Source organism: Peromyscus eremicus, chromosome 20 (assembly GCF_949786415.1).
Source record: "Peromyscus eremicus chromosome 20, PerEre_H2_v1, whole genome shotgun sequence".
Taxonomy (NCBI): Eukaryota; Metazoa; Chordata; class Mammalia; order Rodentia; family Cricetidae; genus Peromyscus; species Peromyscus eremicus.
Window position 1 is genome coordinate 14,800,572 of NC_081436.1, and position 19,417 is coordinate 14,819,988.

The following is a 19,417-nucleotide window of genomic DNA, read 5'->3' on the forward strand; positions in this document are numbered from 1 at the left end:
TGAGAGGGAGGAGCCAAGGAGCCCCTGGGGAAGGTGGGATGCTACAGTGAGTGTTTAATGCGGAGCTTCTGTGTCCTGAGAGACCCTGGTGGTTGCTGGGAAGCCTGTTGGAAGAGGTGCATTAATTATTTAAGTGCAGGCCCAGAGCTACAGGGCCATCTTAGCAGGAGGGCAATTAGTGAGGCCTGGCTCACAAGGCCCATTTCAAGATCCCTCTGGCTCCTCCTTTCCAAATAGGCCACCTACCAGGGGAAAGTCCAGCTCTGGTTGCTGGGGTGAGCCCTCACTCTTGGCTATATATTCCCAGTGGGTGGGCTGAGAGCACTCTCATCTGGGAGGGGCTTGGGACCTGAGACTCCATCTGATCTGAGGTCCTCCAGGTTCCCTTTTCCTCAACTTTGATAATCACCTCTGTCCGCAGAACACTCACCTGGAAGAGAGTTGCTGTCCACATCTGATCCTGGCTGACTCTGTGCAGTCACACCTCTGCGGCTGAGCTTGATGTTGAGACATTGAAAAACTCTGGGTCATTGGATGATGGCATGCCTGACATGCTCATAGCTAGGGTGACTGTCAGTATTCATCAGTGAATGCTGGCTTCACCATTCACTGTGATGGAATTATCACACATATTGAACGTGATCTTATTTAAGCTAGTTGTAGGTGTGACAATGGCCTTGGTAAATGGGACATTTCATGATGCAAAAATGCATTACTTCTAACTCCAGAAGTCCCTGCTGACTTTTCAAACCCAACACTATTCAAGTCCAAAGTCTCGTCTGAGACTCGAGGCAGTCCCTTAATTATAAACTGCTATAAAGTAAAAGCAGATTACCTAATTCCAACATATAATGGCACCGATTCAAATGGGGAAAAAAAAAACAGGACATAGCAAGACCATAACCCATCAGGGAAAACACCAGCTCCATGCCCAGCATCTAAGACTCACAATGTAACCATCTGGGCTCCAGGAGCACAGGTTTCCCGCTTCTCCAGATCTGTTGCCTTCAGATTAGGCTGGCTCTCCGCTATGCTTGTAGCTTTCCTCAGTGGACATCTCCATGGTCCTGGCATCTCCAATATTCTAGAACTTCTACTGCAACTTGGGCTTTATCTTTGTCGCTCCACATAATAGCTTCTTAGGACCTTCTTACAGGGACTCCAAGCCTGCTACAACCTGCCTGGACTCAACTGCTGTTTGAAATTGTGGAGCAAGGCTCCATGACCCGCTCAATCTAGTGTCTTTCAAGCCCTAAAAACTAGTACCGTAGGAATGCTGTTACTAAGTTCTGTTGACAGCTCAAGATGCATCCCAGTCCCCTTGATCCACAGCTACTTCAGCTCCTGTGTGCTGGTTCTGAGGAAACACTCTCCTGGACAGTTGCTTTTGAGGAACAGGGCCCCGGCCCCTACCCCCAGCTGTGTTCTCAGTTGATGTCCTCTCCCTACAAATAGATTTGGATCCTCCCAAAATTTGGATGAGAGTTGGAGTTGTGTCCTCAAGATAGCTTTCCTATTGTTCCAGCACAGCACAGGAGGTGTCTCATCAGTGGTGCTGATTTTTTTTTTACAGTTGCTTTCTCAACACCAACCTAATGGCTCTTCTGCCTTAAAATTTCCCCCACCAAACAAATGAGTCCATTATTTTAAAATTCAGTTTCACTGAAGTTCTTAGGGTTTGGGCAGAATGAAGCCAGATTCTTAGTCAAAATACCACATGAATGTCCCCCTATTCTAGTTCCCCATAGTCTTGTCCTCCTTCGAAACCTTACAGGCTGGGCTTCTGTTGTCCACGTTTTTGTCATATTCCTATTTTATAAGCTCTCACCAGAATTGCCCAGTAAGCTCTGATTGCAGCATACTTGGGGTTTTCTAGCCCAAAGTACCAAACTCTTCCACACCCAGTCACAAAATACTTTCAAAGGACTAAGAAGTGCATGGTAAGGGTCATCACAGTGACAACCCCACTTCTGATACCAATTTTTCTGTCTTCTTTTTCCTACTTCTGATGAAGGCCACTTAAGGGAGAAAAGGTTTATTTTGGTTTAGAGCTTAAGGATGCAATCCATTATGTCAAGGAAGTAAAAATGGCAGGAACTTGAAGCAGCTGGTCACAGCTGGGCAGGATGGCTCATGCCTTTAATCCCAGCACTCTGGAGGCAGAGACAGGTGGATCTCTGTGAGTTCGAGGCCATCTTGGTCTACAAAGTGAGTTACAGGACAGCCAGGACTATTATACAGAGAAACCCTGGCTTGAAAAACCAAAACCAAAACCAAACCAAACCAAAAAACAATAAACAAACAACCTCCAAACCCAACTTCCATATCTAATCATATCCATTATCAGGAAGCAGATGGTGGCGAATGAATGTACTCAGCTCACTTTCTTCTCTTTATACTGTCTAGGATCCCAGCCTAGGGAATGGTGCCACTTACTGTGGGTGGCTCTCCCACCTCAATTAACCAAAATCATCTCTCATAAGTATGCCCAGAGGCCCATTTCCTGGGTGCTTCTAGATTTCATTAAGTTGCTAACTGAGATTAAACATCACACAGTGAAATCTATAGCAAGCGAGTCAGCCTGGCCTTGGTGTAAGGACAGACAGACAGAGTGAAGGAACAAACAGAATCTACAAAAATTAGGCCTAAAACTATGTGTGGAGAGAAAATGAAATTCAGTTTTATTTCATATTATATGCAAACATTGACTGAAAATAGATCATAGCTTTAAATGGAAAAAGTAAAGGGATATATATCCTAAAAAGAAGGCATATAAAAAAATCCTGTGACTTCAGAGAAAACAAAAACTTTCTAAGACAAAATACATGAAAGAAAGTTTAACAGTTTGTGTTCAATCAAAAATTCAGTTTGGCTGGGCAGGATGGCTCATGCCTTTAATCCCAGCACTCTGGAGGCAGAGACAGGTGGATCTCTGTGAGTTTGAGGCCATCTTGGTCTACAAAGTGAGTTACAGGACAGCCAGGACTATTATACAGAGAAACCCTGGCTTAAAAAACCAAAACCAAAACCAAACCAAACCAAAAAACAATAAACAAACAACCTCTAAACCCAACTTCCACCAAAATAACCACAAAAACCCCAAAACAAGCTAAAAATCAAACTTAGTTTGAACAGACAATTCACAAAAGTATCTATACTACATAAATGTAATAAACACATATAAAATGTCAGCATCATTGTTAGGAAAAACAAATGAACATTGATTTCATTTCATTACACACCTTTTAGAATGGACAAAATCTGTAAGCCTGATTAAAAGAAAATGTAGACAAGAACACACAGTCACTGGTTGTTACAGAATATTTGTTTACACTGTGTGAAGATGTGTCACTGTGATTGGCTTAATAAAGACCTGAATGGCCAATAGCTAGGCAGGAGAGAATAGGCAGGACTTCTGGGTAGAGAGAGGAACTGGGGATGAATCTTGGCGCACAGGAGATGCCAGTGAGACAGACAGACAGACAGAGAGACAGACAGAGACAGAGAGAGAGGAGAAAGGGAGAGAAGAGTCCTGTGACCATGGGCACTGGAGCTGCAGCTTGCATTCACTGCAGGGCAGATGAAGCTGCCCATGTGAATGTGTGGATGGAGCTGCTCCACACTTGGTCTCTCCTCATGTACTGATGGCATTGGTGCTTACCCCACCCATAGCCCACTCACAGGCCCTGCCTTAGAGCCGACACTGAGCGGTTCCTATTTAGATTCTCCACGCAAACACTGCAGCCGAGAGAATGCTTTCCCTGCAGGATGGCTAAGAGGCTGGGATGGGCTGTGCTGCTCCAAATTCCTCCCCCAGGGAGCAGAGGGAAAATTATGCGCATTTTACATGTGGCGAGAAGACCAGCACAGAGCCTGGTGGCAACATGAACATTGGTGAATGGTGGATTTCGGGAACACTTGAGAGGACTCTTTTCTCCTTTCACATGTCCATCAGCCTTCCATCCTCCAGTCAGAATATTCAGGGCTGAGTGTCACTGACACCACAGATGGACATGGGTGGTGAGCTCTCAGAGGTTCTGGCTTATATATCTGGTCAAGGATTGAGGGGTTCAGAGTGGACCCATCTTGTGTTCCCAAGCCCAGCGGCAGCTCTGAAGTTGTGGGGACTCACTGTCCTGATGCCGGTTTGGCCTGCCTGCTGGCTTCCTCTCTGACAGCTGCATGCATTCCCCACACCTAAATGTGCTTGGCTTGGCCCCTATAGAAACAGATGCCTGGCTCCTCTTGGCCTTCATGGATGGCTCTCACTTTAGACACACACGTGAGTCCCAGCATGGAGCACAGAGCGCTTATCTCCTCATTCCCTAGTAGTCACTGTGGTAGGAGCTACCATTGCTGATTCTTTCATACTCAGGCTCTGCAACGTGGGGCACCCAAGGAGCTGCGGAGGCTGGAGGATAGGCAGCCAGGAGACAGATGCCAATGTCCCATCTCAGGATGTCTGTTCTCGATTTGTTGATGGTCGTGTTGGAATTTAGGGAGCTGGGGACATGCTGCTCACTGACCACTTCAGCTCAATAGATCTCTTTAATTTAACCTGCTCCTTCTGAGGGGAGTTCAAGTGAAATTTCTGTTTGTGAGCCTGTGATCAATACACCAGTCTAAGATCAATTAGCTATCCTGGGACTAATTAGCCAATACAGGATCAATGTTACAGCATGAGATCAATGTGCCAGGCAGGACGAGGGTAGAGGCCTATGGACAATAGCTGGAAGTCAACATCGGGCTGAGTCCCTAGGGCAGGGCCTGTGTTCCTGGATGTCTCACCTGAGTGTCTCATCTATGCCACCTTGAAGTGTTTGTGAAACCAACTTCATGTCTCCCCTCCCCCATCTCCAGGCCTCTGCACTCTGGGACTTGGTTGGCACAATAAGATCCACTACATTAAGGAGAGGTATGTGAGTTAGCCACAGGCCATAAAGAGGGGCATGTCAGGACTAGCGAGGGGGTTTGAAAGGAGACACAGATTTGCCATGGAAACCAGGTGTCAAGTTAGGGAAGGTTCCCTGGAGAGGAGGCACTGGACTGAGCCACAATCACTCAGAGATGGAGATCTCTGTCACAAGGGGATGGGTATGTGTGAACAGATGTGTGCAGGTGGGAATTGCATACCTGAGGGACGGTAGGAAAGGCTGGGGCTAATTTTCAGTCAGTGCGAGCATATTTAATGTCTAAGTAATTCCGACAATGAGGAACTCATGATACATTTTCTAAAATAAGGAGCGAGAAGCACTATGGGCAGCTGGCACGCAACCAGCTCTAGGGGCTGATTTGTGTGTGTGTGTGTGTGTGTATGTGTGTGTGTATACATGTGCATATGCATGTATGCAGGTGTGTGTGTATGTATGCTTCTACATGCATATATATGTATGTGTATGTGCATGCATGCCTGTGTCTGTGAATACATGTTTATAGAAGCATGTGTGTGCATGCATATGCGTACATGTATGTGGGAGTGTATGTGCATATACATGTTTCTTTGAGTGTGTGTGTGTGTGTGTGTGTGTGTATGTGTGTGTGTGTGTGTATGTGTGTGTATGCTGAGAAAATTCCTGTTCTCTCTTGGGCCAGTGAAGGTAGGATGTGAGATGGTCTGGTGCCAAGCCTGACACCTTGGGTAGCTGCTGTGGGATGTTCTGTATGGCAAATGTGTTGCTCTGATTGGTTGGTAAATAAAACACTGATTGGCCAGTAGTCAGGCAGGAGGAAGTATAGGCGGGACAAGGAGGAGAATAAAGCTGGGAAGTGGAAGGCTGAGTCAGAGACACTGCCAGCCGCCGTGATGACAAACAGCATGTGAAGATGCCGGTAAGCCACGAGCCATGTGGCAAGGTATAGATTTATAGAAATGGATTAGTTTAAGATATAAGAACAGTTAGCAAGAAGCCTGCCGTGGCCATACAGTTTGTAAGCAATATAAGTCTCTGTGTTTACTTGGTTGGGTCTGAGCAGCTGTGGGACTGGCAGGTGAGACAGATTTGTCCTGACTGTGGGCCAGGCAGGAAAACTCTAGCTACAGGTAGCTGCCTCTATCACATCTTCTCCTGTGTGCCCTGGGGACTTTGATAGCTGGTCCTGTTGTCCCACCCATTTTTATGAAGATACAAGTACAGAGAGGAGAAAGATCAGCTGGTCACCATGGTGACTACCAAGGCCTCCTAGCCAGGCCCTTCGAAGCTTTGTATTCTCTGTGGCTGTGGTCTGCTTCTCATGCAGATCAACTCAAAAGGGCAATTGCCATTAGGGAAACCTGAGGACGAGAATCATGAATGTTTCTGGAGTGATGAATGCTGGCCTGGCTGGGCCTTAGAAGACCCTAACTTTGACAGAGGCAGAGGGCTTGGACGGGTCCACCTCAGACCATAGTGGGAGGCATTTGCACACAATGGGTAAATAATCTTCTCTGGGGTCAGACTCCCCGAGCTGGGGAGGTGGGTCACTCTAACCCAGAAGCTCAGAGGTTGAGGGGCCTAAGCAAGGCAGGGACCTGTCCCTCGGCTCCTGGCAGGATGAGGGGCTTGAGACATCTCCATAGCTTTTTAGAGCCCCTGTTCCAGGAAGAGTGAGGACCTGATACTGTCCTTTCACAGTAGTTCTGAGAGCTGGGTCATGTTGTCCACAGACGTTTCTCTTCATTGGTGGGACGAGAGCTGCAGCCCCGTCCCCTGCACAGGAGACAGGAACAGGGGATGGGTGCCACAGAGGAGCAGAGGAGCAGAGGAGCAGGGAGCTAGCTCCTCTTTGTCCCTGGAGCTGTCCGTGTTGGGCCCGTGCGCACTGAGAACTCGCCAACCATTCCCTGAACAAATGCAAGGGTGGCATTACATCAGCAGAGCTGCCCACCACTCACATCTGTCCTCCGTGGGTTTGAGTCTTGGACTTGGCATCTCTTGAAGTGGATGCTTGGGAACACAGCCTGGCCCCACACGTCCCCCACAGCAGAGCTTTACTTGGGACTCATTGCAGCCACTACAGAGGTCTCCAGGCAGGCAAAATCTGAGTGAAGGCTGAGGCCACTGGGGCCACTCTGGTGTCCTGGGGTGGGAGGACCCGCTGGGCTGTGAGAGGGCAAGGCCAGGTGCTCAGATCAGGTAATGGTGATGCCAAGTTTGCAGTGGGCTCTCTGTGACTTGGAGACTCAGGCCTGCCTAGACAGTCTGCCCTCACTGAGCACGGTTCTGGCCAGGCCCTTATGCAATGCGGTCGACTCTCAGAGCCCTTGCCTATCACTTCCTCTTCTTTTTTTTTAACGTCCAAGAGGGTGGGTGTTCCATTTCCCAAGAAAGGACCCTGAGCCGTGGTGTGGGGGCAGTGACTCTGCCGGGGGTCCTGCTGGGTAGCTACAAACCTGAGCCCTTCTCTGGATAGACAAGATAGAGTGGGAAACATAGATACATTTTAGGTTCTCACTGAACAGTTTCCTTGTGAAAACACGGCTCTCCTTCTCACACGTCTGTGATGGTATTGTGTTCCCCAAAATATTGTGCACCCTAATAAACTTATCTGGGGCCATAGAACAGAACAGCCACTAGACATAGAGGCCAGAAAATGGTGGCACACACGCCTTTAATCCTATCACTTGGGAGGCAGAGATCCATCTGGATCTCTGTGAGTTTAAAGCCACACTGGAAACAGCCAGGCATGGTGACACACGCCTTTAGTCCCAGAAAGTGATGGCAGAAAGCAGAAAGGTATATAAGGATTGAGGACCAGGAACTAGAGCTGGTTAAGCTTTTCGGCTTTTAGCAGAAGTTCAGCTGAGATCCATTAGGATGAGAACTCAGAGGCTTCCAGTCTGAGGAAACAGGATCAGCTGAGGAATTGGTGAAGTGAGGAAGCTGTGGCTTGTTCTGCTTCTCTGATCTTTCAGCGTTCACCCCAATACCTGGATCCTGGGTTTGATCTTATTAATAAGACCTTCTAAGATTCCTCCTACATATGTCTGAAAGTAATCTCATTCACTCAGGAATAAGGGGAGGAGCTTTCTGTCCATCCATAGGTGGAAATTTGGTAACAGTGACCACTTGAGGACCAGGTACCTCAAACTGCTGTGTTGAATGTGGCCTGTCCCTAAGGGCTGGGACATCAGCTGTCCTGCTCAGCACATGATGCTGGGTTTCCATGTACCTGCTGCTCACAAAGACGGCTCGACTTAGCAGTGCCAGTAAGAGATTCAACCAAAAGTTCTCGCCTCCCAGCAAAGCAGCTCAGGGGCTGCCCCAGCCCTCTCCAGGGAGGTCTGTCCCCACAGGGGCATTTTAAGTAGAAATGACAGGTGTCTGGAACGAGACACATCAGGCATCAGTGAATCTCTTGAGCACTAAGTCAATCTTCCAGACTTACATACTTTTCTTCTTGTTTAAGGAGAAGTAGCCATGCAGGATTTCACGGAATCTAATGGCAATCCTGAAACTGGAACCCACGAACAATCAGTGGTGTGGGTGTGATCCAGACAAACTACTCTTGAGGGAGGGACAAGTCCTCCATGGGGTCACAGGAGATGTCCACTTCATGCATGCACCCCTGGGTAACTGTTATTGTTGACAATCCCTTAGTTAGGGCATCTCTTCATCCACACAGGAAAAGGAGAGATACCCATATACATTGAAATCTGGTGCCCAGAGCACCAGATTTGGAAATAACCAGCCAGGCGCATAATTGCACTTGGAGTGAACCAGGGGTGATAAGCTTGCTTCTATCTCCCCATATCAAAGACAGACATGGATTTCCCCAGCATGTTATTATAAAATATGCATTTAATTATGCTAGGGAGAGTTTCCCTTACAGGCGTCTTGTGATATGTTATTTACGCTTCGCTTTCACGTATGCAGAGGTGGCGGTGGGCCTGCCCCAGGGGGACCTGGAGACATTAATGGAACTACTTTCTCTGTCAGCATTATTTGTTAACACATCATCCGCCTGTCAGCGCCTCGCCAGGAGAATGGCAGGACGGGCTGCGTTGCTGTGTGTGCTGCTGCCGCCTTGGTTCTACGAGTCTGCGGCACACCGATGGTCACCTTGGTGTTTCAGGAGTTTCTCGTGAGACCTGGTTGTGCATTGTCCTTGGGGTGAACCCCCAAAGAAGGTGTCAGTTCCCAGGTAGATGTGTTGCTCCCCAATGTTGCGCTAGATCTGGTCTCTGCGATAGACCAGAAGGAAATCGGTTTGCAGTGTATGTGCTTCTATGAGAATGTGTACCACTGATGGATGTGTCAGAGAGAGGACAGGGTGCTGTGTCGATAGGGTCTTGAACACCAGTCACAGAAAGGAAGACACATAGAGGCCAAACCCAAACCTTGTCAGCCTTGGGTGACTGTCACAGTGAGTGGACAGAATTGGGCAGCTGACGGCAGAGAGCAGTTTGTTTGTTTTTTGCTCATAGTCTTGAAGAGAGGACAGGGTGCTGTGTCGATAGGGTCTTGAACACCAGTCACAGAAAGGAAGACACATAGAGGCCAAACCCAAACCCTGTCAGCCTTGGGTGACTGTCACAGTGAGTGGACAGAATTGGGCAGCTGACGGCAGAGAGCAGTTTGTTTGTTTTTTGCTCATAGTCTTGACCATGTCGCCATTCCCCCTTTGCCATGTTTGGGTCAGACCCACCCTGAGTGATCAGTCTTCCCTGTGCAGCAGCCCACAGACCCATCGCCACACTCTAACATCATCCCTACCTGTCTCAAGGCCTTTAGGGATCCCAAGACTCAAGTGTCTTTCAGCCCATCCCTTATCACCCTGTAGGGCGAATGCCCCTGAAATACTACCCTGCTCACCATGTCATGGCTGTGTCCAGTAAGCCACCCATTTGTGGGATGTGAAAGAACAAAATGACTCAGACCTAAGACTGCTTCTGATAAGCTCCTGGGTGTGAGCCCTTCTACAGTCATTAAATCAGGAAACGTGTGTGGGAACTCTGTGTGTGCTGGGGATGGGATGGACAGAGTCTTGAGTCTGTCAAGGATATGGGTCCTCTGGGCTTTCATTAAGTTCTCATTTACTGATGGAAGTAGATTTTAATTCCAATTCTTTCGTCTCTTTGCAGTTTTTATGACATACAAGCCTCCAACTGGTGAAAAATAGGAAGGGCCAGTGGGGAGGTTATGTGTATTGACACCCCTCTTGCCTTACTGTTGTGTACCCATTGCCAATTTAAAGTTAGGTTTTACAATGTTTCAGGAGCAGGAGCAGATCTGAGTGCAGAACAAGCAGGCACTAACTATATTGGTCTGCTCCCTCTCAGAATCTTTGTCCTACAAGATCACACCATCTCCAAATAATATTTTGTGCTCTGTCTTCACTTGACTTTCTTCTTTTTTTATTTAAAGATTTATTTATTTATGTATCTTATGTATATGGATGTTTTGACTGTATACACAACTGCACATCAGAAGAGGGCATTGGATCCCATGAGACTACAGGTATAGATGGTTGTGAGTGCTGGGAATTGAACTCAGGGTCTCTGGAAAAGTCTGCAGTGCTCTTAACTGCTGAGCCATCTCTCTAACCCCTTGACTTTATTTCTGACCTGCCTCTGTCCTGGTGTGAAGATGCTGACATGTGGCTGCTGGGCTCACAGACACCACAGCACAGACAAGACCATGCATGTGTGCATGTGAACCACACACACTGATGCTGGGAACCCTGTATATTAAGTCAACAGAGATGGCTGGGCACTTTTTTTTTTTTTCGTGACAGGGTTTCTCTGTAGCTTTGGAGCCTGTCCTGGAACTTGCTCTGAAGACCAGGCTGGCCTCGAAATCACAGAGATCTGCTTGTCTCTGCCTCCTGAATGCTGGGGTTAAAGGCGTGTGCCACCACCTCCTGGCATGGGTGGGCACTTTTGAGGACATGCTCTCTGCACTCACACTCCGACCATGGTGTATATACCAGTTCCTGCTCATGTGTGTTGTACAACTTTACTTTGGCTGGGCGGTGGTGGCGCATGCTTTTAATCCCAGCACTTGGGAGGCAGAGCCAGGCGGATCTCTGTGAGTTTGAGGCCAGCCTGGGCTACAGAGTGAGTTCCAGGAAAGGCACAAAGCTACACAGAGAAACCCTGTCTCAAAAAACAGAAACAAACAAACAAAAACCTTTACTTTTTATTTTTAGACAGGGTTTTGTGTCACCAAGGCTGTTGTCAACTTGCCATACAACCAAGGATGACCTTGAATTTCTTATCCTTGCTTCTACCTCTCAGGAGCCGGGATTACAGGCATGCCTGGTTTATGCAGTACTAGGTCAAGTTGACAGCTTGCTAGGTGAGCATGCTAGGCAAATGCTCTCCCAGGTGGTAATCTACCTCTCTCTAGGACTTGTGTAACTTTTGTTGTATTTATTCTCCCATGCACTTTGGCTTAATATCCTGGAAGTTACTTGTTATAAACCTTAATATTTTGCTACTGGGATATAAGAAGAGAAACCTACTTGGCTAGAATTGATTAAAAAAAAAAACTACAAAAGAAACTCGTGAACTCTGGCAACTTTTAAGTAATTCAGGTCCTTGTATAATCTGTAAATGACCACCTTTTTCTTCCTTTGCAGACCTTCTTACATTTGTAAATTTACCTCTCAAATTACAGACTGAACGCTGGGCTTGTGAAAGAAGAGCCCCTGTTTTGTTTCAGATTTTAAAGAAAGGCTCAACAAACACAATCCATCTGAATATGGAAAGATAGTGAACCTGCACAGACTCCGCCCATTTGCCCAATGCTGGGATGCAGGATGCCTCTGCGCTCAACCTTTCAATGACATTCAACCCGGCACATGCCCGATGGAGCTGGGCTGCATCACCAAGGCTCAGCATCCTTCACATCTCACCAGGTCTGGCTCATTGAGGTCTTGCTGTGGCTTAGCCTGTCTTCAGAGTCCCATCTTGCTGATGCCACAGTTAGCGGCATCAAGTACTCTTACAACGCGGTCACCTCCATCTCTCTAGGGAGACACACTGTCCTCATCAGCGTTCAAGTCCTCTATCCTTCTCTCTAGACAGCAGCTATGCTCTTTGTCTGTAGAGTTGGGTTAAGGTTATTTCTGCCCCTCAAAACACTGGGGTCACAAGCAGCATGGCCATGGCTGGCTTTTTACACCAGTGCTTGGGATTTTAGCCCAGGCCTTCATGCTTGCATATCTGAGTCATCTTCCAAGGCCCGCATTTCTGACACATTCTATGTGAACATTACGTATTTTCAAATAATTTGTCTGTTGTGGCCGTTGTCATTGATGTACATTTTTTTTGTGTTATTGATTTCTTATGTATTGATTGTTTTATGGAGGTAAGCATCAATCACGGGGCCTTTGTATGCCAGGTAAGTATTTTACTGCTGAACTACAGGCCAGCTCTTTAATCTTATTCTCCACTCTGTAAATTTCTGTATTTTCTTGGAGTCCATTCTGTTCCCTGTGGTGTTTCCTTTACTGGATGTAAGCGTGCTTAATTTTCCCACTGCCCGTGTTCTAAGCACCCAAGGATGCAGCTGCCCCATGAGATGGTACTAGTAGCACCTTTGTATCCATGGGTACACTCAATCACAGGTCAACTGAAGTATGCTTGCATTTTCAGCTCTATTTGTGAAGATCTAGATTTAGCTCTGAGGCCTGTTTCCAGCAACTGCCTCTGTCCTGAGGCCCCTTGAGACTGGAAGGTAACTGCCCACTACTCCATATTTGGTTTATCTTTTATCATTTCTTTTTTTTTTTTTTTATGACAGGACCTCATTATGTAACCCTGGCTGTCCTGGAACTTACTATGTAGACTAGACCGGCCTCAAACTCACAGAGATCTGCCTGTCTCTGCCTCCCGAGGGGCTGGGATTAAAGTCATGTATCACCATGCCTGGCCCATGCTCAGTTTTGATGCTTAAGGTATGGCTAGCCACTCCAGCAGAGTTGGAATGCTCATGGTGCCTGGAGAGGATGTTCCCTTACTTTGCTTTGGTTGTGAATTTACTTTGAGCCATGTCACAAAATTGTTTTGTTGTGGCCACATGATGGTGTGTTTTTAAATGACTTTTGCTTTTTTTTTTTTTTTTGCATTTTTTATTTTGTTTTTTCAAGACAGTATTTCTCTTTGTGTAGCCCTGGCTGCCCTGGAACTCACTCTGTAGACCAGGCTGACCTCGAACTCACAGAGATCCACCTGTCTCTGCCTCCCGAGTGCTGGGATTAAAGACGTGGGCCACTTTTAAAGAGACTATAAAAACAAAGCAATTTTGTGTTAGGAATTCAAATAACATCCAAGTGTGTGAAAGTGAACATGGACACCTCCTTTCCCACTGTTCTGTTGTATTCCCTTCCCAGATAAACAAGGCCACGGAAACACCGTTAAACACAAGCGTGTTCATTCAAAGAAGCTGCAGGTTTTGGTGGTCCAGTGGGCAAAGCACTTACCGTGGAAGTCTGAGGACCAGAAGAGACATTCCTCAGAAGCTTTCAGGACTGCTGTAGACAGTGGTAAGCAACCGGCTCACACTCACAGGTCAGAGGTATAGTCCATCACAGCAGGGGAGGCATGGTGGTAGGAGAGCGAGGCAGCTCTCACAGTGCCTGAAGGTTCTCTGCAGGCTGTGGAGGGAGAAGAGACATTATTGGAGGTAACCAACGGCTTTCTGATTGGATTGAAGACCTGTCTAGAGGAGGGAACTTCATGCCTGATACTGCAATCTTGGCCTAAACCCCACAGCTGGGGAGGTCATAGGCCCTCTGGTAGAACCACCTATTGCTGTTTGGCAAAGCTAGATGGTCGTGCTATCACATTGCTTTCTAAATATTTATACTTATACCCGTAGGTCTCTGCTGCTCACAGTCTTGGTCAGGGGAGCTTCTTTTTGCAGTGGGCAGCAGTCAATGAGAGATGCCGAACTAATCAAAATGCTGAGAAAAAGAGATTGCGTGCTCAGCCCTAAGTGGAGCATTCATTTTAACCCCACCACTGCCCACACTCAGGGAACGTATAGCAGAAGAGGAAGTGGGAAGAGTGTAAGAACCAAAGGATGGGGAGGAGCACTGTAAGATATTGTCTTCTGGATGTGATGGATGCGGATGATTGTTGACATTGTGACCTCACAGCAGCTATGGTTCCCTGAACAAGCCCTGCATGAGTTCAACCTGGCTAGAATCCTGGCATACCCACCCCTTACCAAAGAACTGTTGGAAGAAAATAGTTGCTGAGGAAGGGAGAGCTGTTCTTTTCGAGGATGTGCCCCAACTATGTAATCTCAAGGCCTGCGCCAGTGGTGACCTATTTCCTTCAATGAGGCCCCACCTCCTAAAGGTCCTGCAACCTTCCCAAACAGTGCCACCAGGTGGGGACCAAGTATTCAAATACTTATGCATAGGGAAACATTTCACATTCAAACTGTAGCTGTTCCCTCTCCAGGACAGAGGCACAGTGGCTTTCCAGCACCTGGGCCCAAGGGTCTGAAGCCCCTAATGTTTTCTCAATATCAAACTTCAATCTTTCTTCCTCTCCTGGTCATCAGCACGACTCTCCCTGGGTGTCCCACGGAAGGGCCAGTGAGAACGCTGATTTCACAATCTCTCTTTCCATGAAGACACTGTAAACACAGTGCTTTGTGTATCTCCCCTACCCCTTCCAGAGCTGACTGGGCTCTGTACTAACCATGGGGCGGAGCACACCACACTATAGCCTGGATTGCTTGGGGGCAGTCACCTGGATGGCACAGCTGAATCCTGGGAGTGATCTAAGAGTGGGTGCCATGGCCGTAGGGACAGCAGGGCCCCACATCCCTCCATCCTGTCCTCTCTGTAGAGCTTGAAGAATGAAATTATTTGAAAACTGTCATGTGGTAAAGTATTTAAATAACTGTAGCATTCCTCATATTTTATTTTTTTCCTCTTGGAGCTTATGACAAATAACTCAGATTTCATGAAATATATATTTTAAATGTCTTTCCCCACCAAAAGAGCAATTCTCTGGCATGTTAATTAGACTGGAGAGATGAAACTCGATGCACACGAGAGTATTTATAATGTGCTGTATTAATCATCGACGGTTTCCAAGAAAATAATTATGTTGGACAAATGATAATATTTTGCTCTTGTAACTGTGTCTCCACATTTATTCAAAACTCTTGGTGCTTCCCATGTGGCGTCGATTAATTATTCTTCTTGGGGAGATGGATTGTTGTGCTCTTCTGTTGTTGACAGTCTTTATTGGTTTGTCTCCCTGAAATCCAGTGGAGGGAGGGGATGGTATGGAGGCAGCAAGGGCCATTTGACGTGGTGTGTGGCTTCCATGAGGATAGACGTATGGTCAGTTGCATGGGAACATAAGGTCCCAGGGTCCTTCTTGCCAACTCTGATGATGGTATAGCTAGCACCTGCTTCTTGGGTTGCACTTGGACTTGGTTGGTTTTTGGAGGTAAGGAGCTACAGGAAGTGGGAGAGGTAGAGTCAAGTCCCTGGCTCCTAGCTGCTGCTGGCTTTGGTTCCTGGGTCCAGGCATTTCAGGAGGCCAGTGGTGCTTAGATCTCTGTCATCCACCAACCCCTGGCCATATCCCTGAGCTAGTGTTGTGTGAATCTCTCCTGGAAGATGAGCAATCATTTCACCCCAGACAGGGCATCAACAGCAGATCAAAGTAAAGATGTATATTTTTTTTTGAGGAAGAGGTGTTATCTTGATTATTACTTGGTGTAGGGAAGCCCAGCCCACTACATGCAGGCACCATTCCCTAGGCAGGTGGTCCTGGACTAGATAACTAGCAGAACATGAGCCTATAAACAAGACAGAAAGCAATGTTCCTTTATGGTTTTTGTTTCAAGTTCCTGCCCTGCCCTCCTCAATGGTAGACTATGACCATCATAAGTCAAATGAACCCTCTTCTCTCCTATGCTACTCTTGGTTAGAGTGTTTTATCATAGTATCAGAAAGGGAACAGGAAGTGTGACCCAATGGGTTTAATTAGGATCACTCACAGTAGCATAACTTATGACTGGCGACACCATGGATAAAATGTCTCTCACTCTCTCAGAAGCTGTTGACTGCCTCTCAATCCCCTGGAGGGGTGGGCCTTATGAACTCCTCCTCTGCTCCATGATGGTGCATTAACAGGCTCAATCTTGTTCAGTTCTGTGTGTAACCACAGCTGCTGGGATGGAATAGGCCATGTCATGGTCAGAGGACAGCATTCCACTACAGGCCATTCCCAGGTCTGCACCTGTTGTTCCTCCCACCCTCCTGCTCCCTGAGCATTAGCCAAGTCTTTCCTTTGCAGGAAGGGTCCCCCTTCCTGGCCCTTGCCCATCTCCTTTGCCTCAGGCTGTGCAGCCAAGATGGGTTCTTCTGCCAGGCTTCTTCTGCTACGGGTTGGATGGGGAGGGGTCCCTCAGTGCTTTCTGGCCCCCAAGTCTCTATACTTGGGTAGCTCTTCCATCATTCAGTGGGTCTGAATAACCATCATCCCCTGCAGCCTGTCTAGGGAGTGGAAGACCCTGAATAGATGGCTCTTACTGGGTTCTGGAGACTGGTTGAAACTTGAGACTGCAGAGATGAGGATCAGAATAGCTTTGATCTCTTTAAATAAGGCCACAGGAGGTACAGGGCCAATGAGGGAGATGAGGCTATCCTGAGGGGATAGGAGCTCACAAGGAGGGTAGTAAGTGCTTGATTTCAGCAGGGCTGGGTGGGCCTTCTATCTCTCAGAGTGGGGATGGCTGCCCTCTCTGACAGGCCCCTTGGGAGGTTTGCTATTGAGCTGAAAGACACATGGAACCAGCAGACCTTCCATGTCCTACTGAGGGGCTCTCTTAGATTCCGTGTTCCTGGAAACAGCAGCCCCTCATACCTTGTGAATCATGCGCCATGGTCTGGGGATTGGCTGGATGGCCTTGAGCTCCTGCCCCACTTGACTTACTTCCCTCCTTATTGGGAAAGATTTGAACATGCTCAGTAGAGGTCATGGGCCTCTCAGAAGGCTAGCAGGCTTCTGGTACCCTCTTGATAAGCTGCATTCCCATAGTGACTTTCCTGGGAGACTCCTGAGCATGATTGGAACTTGAAATGGGAGCCCCAGAACTGTCCCTGAGGTGGTGGCACATGGCTGTCCCCTGTCCCCTTTGTCAGTTCAGCTTGGACTGGGTCCAGTGAAGTGGACTTGGTTGGATTCATGTCACCTGAGTAGACACAGTCACTTGGTGTCATTGTTCTAAGTATGCACTTTCTGTTTACACAGTGGAGACAGTAACTCCACAGAGCAATACAGATGGAGAGCACAGGAACCTGAGTGCTTCCAAAGGCTGCGCACTAAGCCCCAAGTAAATACAGAGTAATAACACGGTCTGCTGTGCACTTTGAAATGAGAACCTTCCCTGAATAGAGAGAGAGGCTGGTGTCTCTGCCTGCCATGGCTGGCAGTCAGCGTGCCTCTTGCCTGGCTGGGCCTCAGCCAACCCTGGCTGATGGAAGCCATGGTGATGGGGAGAGCTTTGCCAAGGAGAACCTACTCATTTATTCTCAAAAAAAAATCACCCTGGTGGGATGGCTCAGTGGGTAGAAGCGCTTGAGTGCAGGCCTGATGATTGATGTTTGATCCTCAGACCTCACATGGTGGCAGGAAAGAACTGAGGGCTGTCCTCCGACCTCCACACAGGTACCAGGGCACCTGTTTGAGACAATACAGAAGAAACAAGGAAATAAAGAAATAGGCATTATTGGGTGTTCCCGAGGACCTTGGATGGCTGGAAGTCCTTAGAGGAGACACACACATACAGACTTCACAGTGCTGGCATCAAGAGGGTCTCAGTCTTGTTTTCAGAGGAGGGAACTTGGAGGGTGACAGGAGGGACTGGCCCTTGGTCAGTCAGTGAGGATTTATTTCCCCTCTTGCTCTGCAGTCACCTGCACTGGGAAGCCTCCTTGCCGAGAACTGGCTGATTGTCTCTGTTCTTCGGGTCTGTGGAAGACATCCAGTCACTTTGGATCTGGCTGATGTCCCTGGTGCCGTGAGGTGGCCTTATGAGGAACATACCTGGGAGCTGGCAGCCTTTTCTCAAGGATGCCTCACTCAGGCTGTTCCTCTAACCCTGTGGCCCACATCCTGCCCTCCCGAATTCCCTGACTCCTGGCAGAGGCTGGAAAGGACCTGGAACCTGAGGGCCCTCTCTGTCACCACTTGTACTCAAGGGAGCTCCAGACCTGGGAAAGAGTGGAGAAGTCTGCTTTGGCATGACCTGCTGACGACAGACGGCACCTGCCCTGCTCTGTCCACTTGAAAGCGAGGAGGGTCCCAGGCAAGAGTGTCTTCTCCGCCCCGAAGGGATAAGAGCCTATTATCCCTGGACCCTGCAGAAGAGGCCCTCTACAGACCTCCTGTCCCTGCTCCTTCCTCCCAAAAGTCTTTGGAACATGTCACTTCTTGACCTGCACTGTCCTTTCTCCACTTTGTCATTCTGGCTGGAGACACTTTGCCACAGCTGGTCCCACTGTGGTGGTCAATATTCTCTAAGCATCCATGTTTAGCAGCTCACAACCACCTGTAACTGTAGCTCCAGGGGATATGATACCCTCTTCTGGACTCTTCAGACACTGCGCTCACATGTGCACTCCCCTCATATCCACACAATTAAAAATAGAATAAAATATTGTTCCAAATCTTTCCATAGATAAGACTTCAATGTTCAACTTCAATGTTCATTTTTATCTTCTGACTTCATCTGAGCAGAACTTGGGCTTGGTTTTATGTGAGAGAGCATTGCTACTGCTCATCTGGTACTTCCCAGGTTCCCAAGCGGCAGAGAGCTGCTGTGACTCCAGGAGAGGTGGTGAGAGCATGCCTATGCCATAACCCAAACCACTGACCATGGGTCAGTAGATCTCAGAGTCCCGCAGAGCTTGCTGTGAAGGGTCCCTGGGGCTGAAGGTGGTGTGTGGAGCTTCAGGAAGAACACAGAGGGTTGTGAAATTGCAGGGAAACTTCTGGAAAGTTTGCTGGTGATCCACAGACATTGTGGACAGGAGCATTGTGCCCTTCTCTTGTACAAGGATCAGTGGGATGGTTTTATCTTTTCTACACAGTCTGTATCGACTGGACTATACAACTATAAGGAAATAGAAACTGCTATATTTTGATCTGAAATTTGTAACTTTGATTTATGTTTCAAATTTCTTTTAAAACTTGACATAGTTTCTAGAAGGCTATTGAGACAAAATGAATCATTGTTTGATTAACATGATAGAATAATTTGATGGAGAAGACAAGGAAAGAAGGAAGGGAGGGAGGAGAGAGGAAGGGAAGAAGGAGGAAGGGAGGAAGGAAAGGAAAAAGGGAGGAAGGGAGGAGAGGAGGAAAGGAGGGAGGGAGGAAGGAGAGGAAGAAGGTAGAAAGGGAGGAAGGGAGGAAGGGAAGAAAAGAGGAAGGGAAGGAGGAAGAGGAATTTCTTTG

The 19,417-nt window shown here is 47.7% G+C and overlaps 1 long non-coding RNA gene across 1 annotated transcript in view; it reads left to right on the forward strand.

Annotated features, from left to right (window-relative positions):
- Positions 1–19,417, forward strand: part of LOC131896369 (uncharacterized) — a 55,874-nt gene that overhangs the window by 3,597 nt on the left and 32,860 nt on the right. The window contains exon 2 of the long non-coding RNA XR_009375443.1: positions 13,315–13,467. This is a non-coding gene — a long non-coding RNA (uncharacterized LOC131896369). The remainder of the gene's footprint in view (positions 1–13,314; positions 13,468–19,417) is intronic.